This window comes from Piliocolobus tephrosceles, chromosome 2 (assembly GCF_002776525.5).
Source record: "Piliocolobus tephrosceles isolate RC106 chromosome 2, ASM277652v3, whole genome shotgun sequence".
Lineage (NCBI taxonomy): Eukaryota > Metazoa > Chordata > Mammalia > Primates > Cercopithecidae > Piliocolobus > Piliocolobus tephrosceles.
In genome coordinates this window covers 104,084,608-104,099,247 of record NC_045435.1, presented here as the reverse complement: position 1 = coordinate 104,099,247, position 14,640 = coordinate 104,084,608, and positions in this window count along the sequence as shown.

Below are 14,640 nucleotides of genomic sequence, written 5' to 3'. Positions count from 1 at the left end.
TAACTGGATAATATGTATTTAAATAGGCCAGGTGCAGTGGCTCGTGCCTGTAATTCCAGCATTTTGGGAGGCCAAGGCAGGTGGATCATGAGGTCAGGAGTTCAAAACCAGCCTGGCCAACATAGTGAAACCCCGTCTCTACTAAAAATACAAAAATTAGCCGGGCATGGTGGCACGTGCCTGTAGTCCCAGCTACTCGGGAGGCTAAGGCAGGAGAATCACTTGAACCTGAGAGGCAGAGGTTGCAGTGAGCCGAGGTAGTGCTACTGCATTCCAGCCTGGGCAACAGAGCAAGACTCCATCTCAAAAAAGAAAAAGAAAAAAAATATATATTTCAATAAAATATTTTACAAAAATATGATAAAAGTCTATTATAACATAATCAGATTTCTGATTTTCACTTGATTTAAACCCAACCTAATGGCAAATGCAAACCGTAATAAGGTATTTTGTGGAACATCATACAGTTAACTCACTAACAAATACCTTGGTGTATAGTACGGTATAGTGGTTAAGTGAGTTGACTTAAAAGCCACACTGTCTGGTTCAAATCCTGACTCTGTAACTCACTAGCTATTGACCTTAGGCAAATTACTCAAACTTCACCTCCAAATGTTTTACCTCCAAAATGGACATAACGGGTATCCACTTCATAGGGTTGCTTCAAGCTAATAAAAGGAAAGCACAGGCATGAAGTAATTGGCCAGTCAATGTTAGATACCACTGTCATTAGGACCAATTTTTTTTTTTTTCTTTTACACACAGGGTCTTACTCTATCACTCAGGTTGGAATACGGTGGAGGGAACACAGCTCACTGCAGTCTCAACCTCCAAGGCTCAAGTAATCCTCCCACCTCAGCCTCCCAAGTAGCTGTGACCACAGGCATGTGTCACCACGCCCAGCTAATTTTTTGATTTTTTGTACAGGCCCCCAGGATGATGCTCAGGCTGGTCTTGAACTCCTGGGCTCAAGTTATCCTCCTGCCTCAGACTCCCAAAGTGCTAGGATTACAGGCGTGAGACAACGCGCCCAGCTAGTACTAATATTTAAGAAAGAAGAAAACACATTACTCTTCAGAAAGGTTGACTGAGATGCTAAGTTAAAATACAGAGCCACAAATGAGCAACTGTAAAATTTGAATGCCTCTGTACTAAATGATGTTCCCCAAGTAAAAATACATATGTTGGCATAAAAAGCCAACATTATATTTTCAGAGACATGGATTTCTCCTGTTTGTTTTTTAGCATGCAAACAATGAGACAAACAGTACCTTCTGCTATATATGTGAAGGTGTGGGTATTGTTTAAGGGGTGGGTATGTATCAGAGAATTTCATGGGGTATTCCATGCGATCTCAAAGTGAACTTTTTCCACTCTAATGATTGAGATCATGTTCAATAGCTCTTGAAGACAATCACATTTGATAACACACTGTGGATTTTCTGAAACGTCATTGTTATCATAAGAAGTAATCTGTCAAATATATCATACACAATAATTTTTTCACAAAAGAATGTATAACAGTTGTTTGTAAATAATTGGTGGGATGGATTGTATACCATGATGATTCCCAGTGGTGCCTTGTTTTATATAAAAAGTGTTAATAATAGCTAACATTTACTGAGTATTAAATATGTGTGAGGAATAGTTCTATGTGCTTTACATGTATTTTCTCATTCTATCCCCATGACAGCTGTGAAGTAGATATTATTATTATTCTAATCTTATGGAGATTCTGAGAGGTTAAGACGTTTGTTCAATATCACATAGAAGTCGTAAAGATGACTCAAAACCATGCAGTCTGATCTCTTAGCCCATATTATTAACCATCTCATTATGTCACAAAGAGATAAACTATCAGACAACTCTTCACTTTTCAAGAAAAGTTTACTAAAAGTTTTGTCAGCATATCCTAATGCTTTTAAAACATGGTATCACTTATAAAACCCTGTATCACACACATCTCAGGGGCATACAATTTGCATAAAACTATTTTTATCTGTTCACTCTGGAAAAATAACATATTACTCTCCTTCTAAAATATTTTTTACCTTAAAATCATCTAGTTAAATGCTTTTAAATCAATCTGTACATGATTACTCCTTAATGTACTTGAAATACAAATCTAAAACATATAAAACCAAAAATACCATTTTCTATTTGGAGACGCATATATATGTAACATAGTTTCCTGTGATAGACGATACTGCAGGGTATAAATAAATTTCAAAAAGGCTATGATTAGTATCTTTAGAGAAAAAAGATAAAACTGAATCCATGAAACAAAAACAGGTTCACATTAAAAAAAGAATTCTTGGAGAACAAGAAATATACAGCAGCCAACTTCCAAGATGGTCCCCAGTGATTGATTCCCACCTCCTAGAATTCAAAGCCTATGTTATCTCCTCCCACCCTGTATCAGGGTTGGTCTTCTTGACCAACAGAATACAACAGAAGCGATGCTATTTGACTTCTGAGACTGAGATATAAAAGACATTGTGTTTCTGCCTTGTTCTTTCTCAAGTCACTTAATTATGAGAAGCTAGCTGCCATGTTATGAGGCTGCTCAAGTAACTTTATAAAGAAGTCCACACAACAAAGAAGTGAGGCCTTCTGCCAATAGCCATGCATATTACCATTTCAGATGCCCATCCTCCAGCCCCAGTCAAGCCTTAAGATGACTGCAGCTCTGGCCAATGTCTTGACTGCAACTTCATAGGAGTCCCTGAGCCAAGCCACTCAACTAAGCTGTTCCTGAATTCCTGGGCCACAGAAACTGACACAATACATATTTGAAGGCTTAAGTTGCTATATTTTGGGGTGGTTTGTTACACAGAAATAAATAACTAATACAAAAGTTTACTTTAAAAATACGACAGCAGGAGTTAAAAATAAAACAGATGTTTAAAGATAAAGTTGAGGAAATCTCCCTTACTGGAATAAGTGGCAAAGAGGTAGAGAACAGGACAGATAAGATTAGAAACCTAGAAGACAAATCTAGCATATGTAACCAGAAAGAGTTCCAGAAAGAGAGAACAGTAAAAAGGGGTGAGGAGGAAAAGAAGAATATTATGAAATTTTAAAAAAATGTTTCAGAAGACCATGACTTTCTAGATTGAAATAATCCACTTGGTCCTCCGCAAAATGAATGAAAAACCATGGACAACAAAGCAAGCGACTGTGAAATTCCACAGTCTCTGAGGGTACAGAAAGACGCTGAAATCTTCCATGAAGAAAAAACACGTCACATACAGAAAATCAAGGGTTAGACTGACACTTGACTTCTCACCATAACATTAGAAAAGACAATACAGCAAAGCCTTCAAACTTCCAAAGACAGATGATTTCCAACCTATGTTTCTATATCCAGTCAAGCTATCAATCAAGTGTGAGATTAAATAGGCATTTCATATGTTACTCAAAAACTTTATCTCCGTGAATTCTTTTACACGAAGCTACTGGAACACATGTACTATTGAAATGAGGTATTAAATCAAGAAAGAACATATAGGAGGGGGAATTAGGGGGGAAAAAAGAACACACAGTCTTTATTCAGAATTTAGAATTAAAGGTTTATATTAATTAACACATCAATTCATCAATCTCCTTTTAAAAGGGAAACTCCTGCCTGGCCTCCCCCAACCAGGACCATTTGCAGGTAGGTTGGCAACCTTTGGGTAAAAAGTGTGGCTTGCTTCTTTTAGTTTTCCTAGTCAATTCCATCCTCACTCCCTAACTGCTGTTTTAACTGCCCTGAGGTTGGGGTGGAGGGCATGAAAGAAGGGCAGATATGTTCTCATTTAGATGTTACTATTGTAAGTTGGTCTCACTTCACACTCTTTAAGCCTCCTGGACCACTTCTTTAAGGGTGTTTTTTTTTTTTTTTTTTTTTTTTTTTCAGAGGTGCTTTCGTTGGTTCCTTGGTGATTCCCCAGCAAGTGAAGCTTTTCTACATAGCCTTCTGGTTTTTTGTTTTGTTTTGTTTTTATTTTTTTTTTTATGGTTTGTTTTTTTTTTTTTTTTTTTTGAGACAGGGCCTTGCTGTGTTGCCCAGGCTAGCGTGCAGTGGTATGGCCTTGGCTCACTGCAACCTCTACCTCCCCGGTTCAAGTGACTCTCCTGCCTCAGCCTCCCAAGTAGCTGGGATTACAGGCACCCGCCATCAAGCCTGGCTAATTCTTTTTTTTTTTATTTTTAGTAGAGCCGGAGTTTCGCTATGTTGGCCAGGTTGGTCTCGAACTCCTGGCTTCAGGTGATCTGTCCGCCTTAGCCTCCCAAAGTGCTAGGATTACAGGCATGAGCCACCACGCCCAGCCTCTGCATAGCTCCCTTGACTTAAGCGATACGTTTCTACTCTGGTTGGTCACTTTGATCTTTCCGCAGCCTCAAGAATCTGGTGGCTCATCTCTAGTCTCTATCTCCTTAGTTCCCATTGCCTCTCTAAAGGGCTCAGTTAGACAGAATCTAAGAGAATTCCCAAAACATTTCACTCTCTCTTGCACAGTGTACATCTAGAAACATTCTTTACCAGAACAAACTCTGAGTAGCCAGGACATTCATAATTTAGATACAATGTTTCCTCACTCCCACAATCAGAGAGACTAGTCTGCCACAGGTGTGAGTCACACATGAGTCTTTGTGCCTGGTAGCTCAAGGACACATGTCAAGCTCCCCAAATGGTCCTATTAACGTATCTCTCATCAGACTTGAGGTGAAGGGGGAGGTGCCCTACATTCCCCTCCCTTATTTATTTATTTATTTATTCATTCATTCATTCATTCATTCATTCATTTATTTTTGAGACAGGGTCTCACTCTATCACCCAGGCTGGAGTGCAGTGGCATGATTTCAGCTCACTGCAACCTCCACCTCCTGGGCTCAAGAAATCCTCCCACCTCAGCCTCCCAAGTAGCTGGGACCACAGACTTGCGCCACTATGGCTGGCTTTTTTTTTTTTTTTTTTTTTTTTTTTTTTTTTTTTTGTATTTTTAGTACAGATAGGGTTTCACCATGTTGGCCAGGCTGGTCTTGAACTCCTGAGCTCAATCGGTCCATCCTCCCCATCTCCCACAGTGCTGAAATTACAGGCATGAGCCACCATGCCCGGCCGTCCTCCCATCTTTAATAGTTGGGAATCAGCACAGCTTCACCAAAGAAATTTCTTTCACAAAATCCTTTTCCAATCTTCACTCTTTATACTTCTCTGTCTTCCTTAAGGGTAAGGGATTATCTGAATCATGAAATCAGTATATATCTATACATTTTTTTTTTGGAAATTTCTTATTGGTCTAATGCTGACACTGGAATCTCATATCAATTGTATGTCAGTGCCTAGATCAAAACTTCCAATTCCACCACCTGTCACACTCACATGATCATCATAATGTAGCCTGAATTTTCATTTAACCAGGATTATGACACAATTATATTAACTATAGCAGGAGAAGAGGGGTGGGGGGGTGTTCAATAGGGGAACAAGCTAAATCTTCATCTCCCATGGAACACTGTCAATTAAAAATTTAAGAAATAACAGGATATTATTTACAAATGTGGAAGCAAGTGCCAGGATAAATTGTTAAAAGAGTTGAAAATCATGGTCTCTTGGGAGTGGGACTGGGGAGCCAGCAGTTTATAACATCAAACAGCCATAAATGGTTTATAACAAAAAAACAGTGTTTGACTTCATAAACTAGGCTCACATGTTACTTTAACAAATAATTTAAATTAGCAAAAGGGGGACATCGGGATGTTTTTTTCCAAAACATATAATAAAAGCCAAATAGCATTGGCATAAAATATGTAATAAAATGTTTATTTTTTCTAATTAAGGAAAGAGCTTCCTGTGAGCGCAGTTGTAATCTGTATCACAGCAAAATGATACACTGGAATGTCTAACAGGAAGAATGTATAATTATATTACAAAGGAAATGCTTTGGAATCTGTTTTCCCTTCATACACCAAATAAAAATGTCTCTACCTAATGTAAGAAGTTTTAAATGCCCCCATGAGCTGCAGTAAGAGAGGAAATACCACCAAGAAAATAGAGGACCGACAGTGCACAGATTTGAGCAAGAGGAAGGTCTACACATCAACCACCCTCCCCCATGTTCCCAGGTACAGCTGGTGCCTGGAATTCTTCAGCCTGGTAGAAGATAGAACAATCTTCTACTGGTAGAAGATAACAATTCTACCCAGGTAGAAGATAGAAGGTAGAAATGGAACAATCCACCCTGGCTAATGCAGGGATAAAGTCTCTGCAAAGAATTTAAAGAAAACTGTAATGCATACATTAGCAAAGGCTTAAGAACCCAATGTAAATGGGCCCTGTTATAACAAACTGACATCCTTACTAGACAAGGTCAGTGTGAACCTCACACAGAAAGGGATCAACAGAACCTGGTGGGGAAAGGAATGCAGATCAAACCTAAACCCGGGCCACAGGTTCTTCCTGGTTCCAGAAGGCACTGGAAATGTATATTAGAATTGTGTATTTATCTTTAACGTAGTTTGCAGCAAAGAATTTTCATGCTCAAGTAGATTTAATCAACATAAATGCTTTTATTGTCCTTATAAAACGCCAAGTTAAGAAACCTCTCTGAGCAATTAGCATAGATCTGTGTCTGGATACTTTTTAAGACAGGGTCTCACTCTGTCACCCAGGCTGGAGTGCAGCGGCATGATCTTAGCTGACTGCAGCCTCAACCTCCCAGGCTCAAGTGATCGTCCCACCTCAGCCCCCCGAGTAGCTGGGACCACAGGCATGCGCCATCACACTCAGCTAGTTTTTGTATTTTTTGTAAAGATCGGTTTTCGCCATGTTAGCCAGGCTGGTCTCAAACTCCTGGACTCAAGCAATCTACCCACCTTGGCCTCCCAAAGTGCTGGTATTACAGGCGTCAGCCACCACCCTGGCCCTAAATTCTGATTTATTCAATTCCCCTGCAATTCTCCTCCAGTCTCAAGCAAGAAGGAAAGTCCTTTGTAACTTTTTACCTAAGAAATTTTTACAGAGCCCAAAACATAGACATAGGAAGTCAGAGGCTCTCTGGTCTCTGTAAAACCAAAGTCCATAGAAGACATAACGTTGTGTGTCTTGCAGTAGAAGTAGAGAGGGAAAATCCTATTTTTTTAAATTATACTTTAAGTTCTAGGGTACATGTGCACAACGTGCAGGTTTATTACATATGTATACATGTGCCATGTTGGTGTGCTGCACCCTTGAACTCGTCATTTTAAGAAAGGGAGAGAGAAACACAGATTCTGGAGACTGGACAGGTGACAAACATTGGTGGGTTCTGAAAAGTATCAGGAGCCTATGGATAACTTGATAGCCACGCCCAAATGAGGAGGAAAGATATCCAAGGGGAAGGCTTGTCATCCTCCTAAGGAGAACAGACCCCCAGACACAGGGACTCCCAGGATCCCCAAAGATTCTCCTACCCCAGGCATGGTCCAGAAGCAGCTAAGCGCTTAAACCTTGCTGGTGAGACACAGGTACATCAGCAGAAACCAGCGTGAGCCATCTCTCACTAAACAGAACGATCAGTGTTCCCCCAGAATCTTAGCATGGTCCCATGGGAAGAGCCAGTCATGACAGTGAATGCTGTCCCAGTACTGCAGGATGGGGGCTCAGAGTCAGATTTCTGTTGATTTGAGGAAAATAAGGAAATGTGATATTTTCTGCACAGCTGAGCTCATGAACTGGAATTCACTCCCACAACAGACAGGGATCTGGAACAAAGGACACTACCTGACTTCCACAGGCACAGTTTTCATATCCAGTGGAGATAAAATCAGATATTTGACCCCTTTTACAGAATGATGTCTTAATAAATTCCAATGAATAAATGGAGTAGAGACGTTTTTAAAAAGTCATTCCTCGTTGGGAGCTGTTATCATCCCATTTCTGACTAGTTAGGTATATTGTTTGGTGGATTAAGCTTAAAAGTGTGGAAAATAGGTAAATCAGTCCAGTTTGTTAATTCTGATAGTTCAAATATGGAATGCATTTATAGTTACAGTATATATCATGAGAACTTCAAGAGATTTAAGAATACTATTAAGGGAGAATATTTGCCTCTAAGAAAGAACTCGCCATAAGATCAAAAATTAATTCATAATTCCAGCATACCTCTTATTGCTTAATAACATTATAGAGGAAAGGAAGGTATATTCTACATAAGTCAATTAGATTTTATTTCTTTTGATCCATATGGAATCCTTAGTATAATTATTAAAATTCACATTGGAAAAAAATATTTTGGCTAATTTTAAAAGACTCCATCAAATAATTTCAACTCACTAATTTAGTGGGGTTACCAAACGCAATGTTTTCATGCCTTTGTAATTTCAAAACCCATAGTTAGGGTGTTTATTCTTAACATAACAAGAAATTAAAGACATCAAGATTAGTGCAATAGACAAAGCATGAGATACTCTCTGTTGATCTAAAGCAAAATCAATCAGAACAGATTCCTTGCCCAAACCAGAAGCATTAACAAAATGTAATCTGTTAATTGCAAACAAACTAAAATTATTAAATAATCTGAAGTTAAATTACATTTCTCATTCCAGAAATACAAATACTAGTAGGTTTTTTTTCCCCCTTGGCATTACAAAATTATACGGATGAAAGAAAGAAGGAAAGGAAGGGGAGATGGGAGAAAGGGAGAAGAGGAAGGCAGGAGAAAAGGGAGAAGGGAAGGGGCTGCCTTGCCTTAACAATCTTACAATCTTTTTTCTTTTTTTTTTTTTTTTTTTGTCTTGTTCTGTCACCCAGGCTGGAGTGCAGTGGTGTGATCTCGGCTTACTGCAACCTCCCCACCTCCGGGGTTCAAGCAATTCTCCTGCCTCAGCCTCCTGAGTAGCTGGGACTACAGGCATGTGCCACCACGCCCAGCTAATTTCTTTTGTATTTTAGGAGAGATGGTGTTTCACTCTGTTACCCAGGCTGGTCTTGAACTCCTGAGCTCAGGCAATCCGCCCGCCTCCGCCTCCCAAAGTGCTAGGATTACAGGCATGAGCCACCTTGCCCAGCCTCTTTTTTCTTTCTTTTTTTTTTTTTTAATGGAGTCTCACTCTGTCACCTAGGCTGGAAGGCAGTGGCGTGATCTTGGCTCACTGCAACCTCCACCTCCTGGGTTCAAGCGATTCTCCTGCTTCAGCCTCCCAAGTAGCTGGGATTACAGATGCCTGTCCCACACCCGGCTAATTTTTGTTTGTTTGCTTGTTTGTATTTTTTTAGTAGAAATGGGGTTTCACCATATTGGCCAGGCTGATCTTGAATCCCCGCCTCAGCTTCCCAAAGTGTAACGATTACAGGCGTGAGCCACTGTGCCCAGCCCAATCTTACAATCTTATTGAGAGAAAAAAATACAACTGAAAAAAATTAATAAACAAAGTAACACAATCACACACTAGATTAGATGCCACAATCAGCTAATACATCATTTCACTAAACAGGCTGAAATTAAACAACCGTTCAGTTTGGTGTATGTGGAATATTTTATTATCAATTATTAGGTGCCCAATGTATGTCAATATCAAATAAAGGGCAAGGAACCTGGAAAATAACTGAGGACAGATGGAATAATTCATCAAGGAAGTGGTTCTCTATTGATTTCCCTGAAACCCAAGGTTACCTTTAATATTTTACATCTCCATCTTTTGTAGGGTTTTCTGGTTTTAATTTTTTTCTTCTTTTTTCCGTTTCAGTCTTCTCCAGCAACAAAAACCAGTAGGCCCAGGTGGTTTGGCAGTAGCACAAAGTGTTCAGGGTAAAAAAGGCCTGAGTTAGAGTCTTGCCTGGACCTTTCCATAACGTTTTGTTTGTTTGTTTTGCTTTTTTTTTTTTTTTTGGAGCTGGAGTCTCGCTCTGTTGCCCAGACTAGAGTGCAATGGTGTGATCTCAGATCACTGCAACCTCCACCTCCCAGGTTCAAGTGATTCTCCTGCCTCAGCTGGGACTATAGGCGTGTGCCCCCATGCCCAGCTAATTTTTGTATTTTTAGTAGAGATGGTGTTTCACCATGTTGGCAGGGCTGGTCTTGAACGCCTGACCTCAAGTGATCTGCCCTCCTCAGCCTCCCTGAGTGCTGAGATTAAAGGCATGAGCCACCGTGCCCAGCACCATGACAACTTTTGGGAGAAATTTACTAATTTGAGTCTAGATTGGTATATTTCTGGATATAGTGTCTTCAAACCAGTTAAGCGTGTCATACTGAAAACAAAATTAAAGTTACAGTTTACTAAAATTAAAGTTACAGTTTATTAAAAATCCTTTTTGTGTGTGTCTGCCATGCATAATCTTGGGCTAAGGACTCTGTTTGTCTCCATTTCTTCACAGGTAAAGAGAAGCCATTAGTGCCAAGCTCAGAGTGAGGATCAGAAAAGTGCAGTTAAGAAGCTAGCATCTGGAACAGACAAGGCGTGGAATCAGTGGTAGCCGTTATTCTTTCCCCTTTGGAAGGGTGGTAAAAAAGTGAGGACGTCTACTGTAAAGCAGTACTTCTCAAGCTTTAACATGTATATGAAACATCTAGGATATTGTTAAAATGCAGATTCTGATTCAGTAGGCCTGGGGTAAAGCCTGAGATTTGTCATTTCTAATGTCATTGGTTCAGACACCACTCTAAGCAGTACAGTTTCACAGGTAAAAAGAACGTGGAAATGTCAGAGGAGAAAGATTAACGTGAAGGGAAATAAACCAACATTTATAGAATGCCTACTGTATGACTAGAAATATATACATAAACACTTTTTTTTTTTTTTTTTTGAGACAGTCTCACTCTGTCGCCAGGCTGGAGTGCAATGACACAATCTCGGCTCACTGCAACCTCGGGTTCAAGCGATTCTCCTGCCTCAGTCTCCCAAGTAGCTGGGACTACAGGCATGCGCCACCACGCCCGGCTAATTTTTGTATTTTTAGTACAGATGGGGTTTCACCTTGTTGGCCAGGATGGTCTCAATCTCTTGACCTCATGATCCTCCCACCCCGGCCTCCCAAAGTTCTGGGATTACAGGCGTGAGCCACCGCACCCGGCCAAACACACCTTTTTTTCCTCATTTTATTCTTAAAATAACTCTGAGAAGTAGGTTTTATTTCCTTTATATATAGCAGGAAATTGAGAACCAGGTGCCCTTGCTCTTAAGAGATTGCTATAATCCAAAGTTCACATTCACTGCACACCTTGAGAGAGGACACCGAGGTAGCCACATCAACGGAAGTAGATAAGGAAAAAGGAGTCTAAGTACAAGAGACTGACCATGTAAGGGCGGGCACCAGGGGCCTGCGGAGGGAGAAGTGAAGGGGCTCAATGATGTGTGAGTACAGAAACAGACCGCAGGGGTAATAAACCACCTTGTTCCCAAATGCCTTTAAAAGCCAGGCTAGTTGCCGTTCTAAGTTCAACCCTTCACCTTTTGTGTCAAATAACCATTGACAAAGCTCTGATGCAACTGGCGCCTTCCATGCAATGAAAAAAATGGATCTGATGTGACTACACCTCTCCAAGCTGTTTCTATGGTTACCAAGATAAGGAAGAAAATGCAAAGAGGTCAAAAAAAGAACAAAAGTCCTACAATTCTAAAGGGACTTCCTCCAGCACTGAGCTTGGCAAAGAGTTCATATCTAATCTACGTTCAACATTACACTAGCAAACGAGAGCCGCAGCTAAAGTTATGAGTCCATGATGATAATGAGGTCTAACAGGTGAATGTCACATGGCAAGAGAAAAATGCTGCCATAAGGCAATTGCAGTGTGTAGGTTCCATAAACTGTGAACTTCATTTAGGGCAGACACAAAAAACATAATTGTTTTTAGTAAACTACAACTTTAGGATGACATACGTAACTGTTTTTATGGCTCCGTATTTAGAAATATACCAATTTGGGCCCAAGTTAATACATTTCTTCAAAAGTTGTCATGAAACCCATAATTGTTAAATAGAAAGAATTCATGTAATCTGTTTCGTTATACTACCAACTCCATTCCTTGAGGATACAGAACCTGGGATTAATTGAATTGAATAATTTCTCCTCGTTGCCTGCATGAGTAAGACCAAGCTGTGATAATTCCTTATAGTAATCATGATCAAAGAATCAAAATAACACCAGGACAATGGTAAAGGAACGTGGTCCAGAGAAAAGCAGGACCAACTTCATGACAAGGGAAACCAACATGTATTTAGTCTACATACATTAATTTTATTTAATCTTCACAAACTTGTGAGCTAGGTAATGATATGCCAATTTTACAGATACTAGGACTGAGATTCAGATAAGTTAATTAACTTGTTCCTGATCATACTACTAGTAAGTGGCAGTTAGGATTTAAAAAGGCAAAGGCAATGCTTTTACAAAGCATATAAGGTTTGTAATAGAAAGTGTTGGCTGGGCGCGGTGGCTCACGCCTGTAATCCCAACACTCAGGAGGCCAGGGCAGGTGGATCATGAGGTCAGGAGTTCAAGACCACCCTGGCCAAGATGGGGAAACTCTGTCTTTACTAAAAATACAAAAATTAGCCAGGCGTGGTGGCGGGCACCTGTAATCCCAGCTATTCAGGAGGCTGAGGCAGAGAATTGCTTGAACCTGGGAGGCAGAGGTTGCAGTGAGCCAAGATCGTGCCACTGCACTCTGGCCAGGGTGACAGTGGGACTCTATCTGGAAGGAAGGAAGGAAGGAAGGAAGGAAGGAAGGAAGGAAGGAAGGAAGGAAGGAAGGAAGGAAGGAAGGGTTTATTGCCTACCTATATCAATTCTCCTCTTCCTCCTTAACAAAATCCTTATTTTTTTCTGGGCAAACTGTCACTTGGAATAAAAGAATATATTTTCCAGCCTTTCTTGAAGCTAGTTGTGGCCATGTGCCTACATTCTGGACAATGAAATTCAAGTAGAAATGTTACATTGGCCGGATACAGTGACTCACACCTGTAATCTCAACACTTTGAAAGGCCGAGGCAGGAGGATCACTTGAGGTCAGAAGTTCAAGACCAACCTGGCAAACATGGTGAAACCCCATCTCTTTCTAAAAACACAAAAATTAGCTAAGCATGGTGGCCGGTGCCTGCAGTCCCAGCTACTCTGGAGGCTGAGGCAGGAGAATCCCTCAAACCCCAGGAGGTGGAGGTTGCAGTGAGCCGAGATTGTGCCATTGCACTCCAGCCTGGGCGACATTATTTTCTACTCTCTTTCTCTCTCTTTAAAAAAATGTTTTGCCAGGCACGGTGGCTCACGCCTATAATCCCAGCACTTTGGGAGGCCAAGGCGGGAGGATCACGAGGTCAGGAGATCCTGACCATCCCGGCTAACATGGTGAAACCCCGTCTCTACTAAAAATACAAAAAATTAGCCAGACGTGGTGGTGCGTGCCTGTAGTCCCAGCTACTCGGGAGGCTGAGACAGGAGAAAGGCGTGCACCTGGGAAGCGGAGCTTGCAGTGAGCAGAGATCGCGCCACTGCACTCCAGCCTGGGCGACAGAGCGAGACTCCGTCTCAAAAAAGAAACAAAACTTTTTTAGAGATGGAGTCTCACTATGCTGCCCAGACTGAAGGGCAGTGGTTATTCATAGGCGTGATCACTGTGCACTGCAGTCTTGAACTCTTGGCCTCAAGATATCCTCCTGCCTTAGCCCCCCAAGTAGCTGTAGCTGGTACTGCAGAAGCATGCCATGTCACCAGTTTATTTTCTATTATCTTATCAATAGAGCGAGACTCCATCACACACACACACACGCACGCATGCACACAGAGAGAGAGAGACAGAGAGAAATGTTACATAGGACTTTGGAAAGTATTAATAGCAATCTCTCCTGTGTACCATCAACTCCCATCACTGGACTCCTTTCTGAGTCACTGGTTCTTAGTTCTCAGGCTATCCCGACTAGAATGACTCCAACTGTGAAATCCATCACAATTGACTGAAACTTTTACCCCTCCCCAGCTTCAGCTTCATTCCTACATGATTCTCCCATGGGGATGATGCTCATCTGCTCCCCTGAGCTCCCCAGGATGAAAAGCAAGCCCTGGATGCCCACATGAGCACCAAGGAGCCACTATTTTTATCTAAAATTTTAGATTGAAATTTCACTAACAATGACCGGGTTCATAGCTGGCCCTTGGTGCCTGGTTGTACCCCCTTCCTGAATCTCTGTGGGATTGCAGCCCAGCTCTGAACCCCAGCAAGCTGGTTGGGGACCACACTGTCTCCTGACTACTGCTGGCCCCGTTTCCAGAGCTGGACCTGCCTGCTCTGTTCCTTCAAATTGGATTCCATTTGGCCACTGACCCCTGCATAAAACAAATGATCTTTGTTGTATGCCATCACCTTCCAACCTCAGCAAGGTATTGTCAAGCTGTTACGCTTTCCAAACCACCATAGGTACACCCTAGTCAGAATATCGTTAGCCAGTAAGTCACAAATCTGTCTCAGCTCAAAATCTCTCCTCCTTTCTTAGAATGCCATTCTATGAGAGAAGAAAGGAGAGAAGGGGGCAGAAATCTTTTTATGAAAATGAAATGTACCTACCCTAACCTCTCTTGATTTAAGTTTCTTATATATGTTATACATGTATGATTAGATCAGTTTTAAATAATAGAATTATGCCTAAAATCTGATCATTATTTTCTACTCTCTTTCTCTC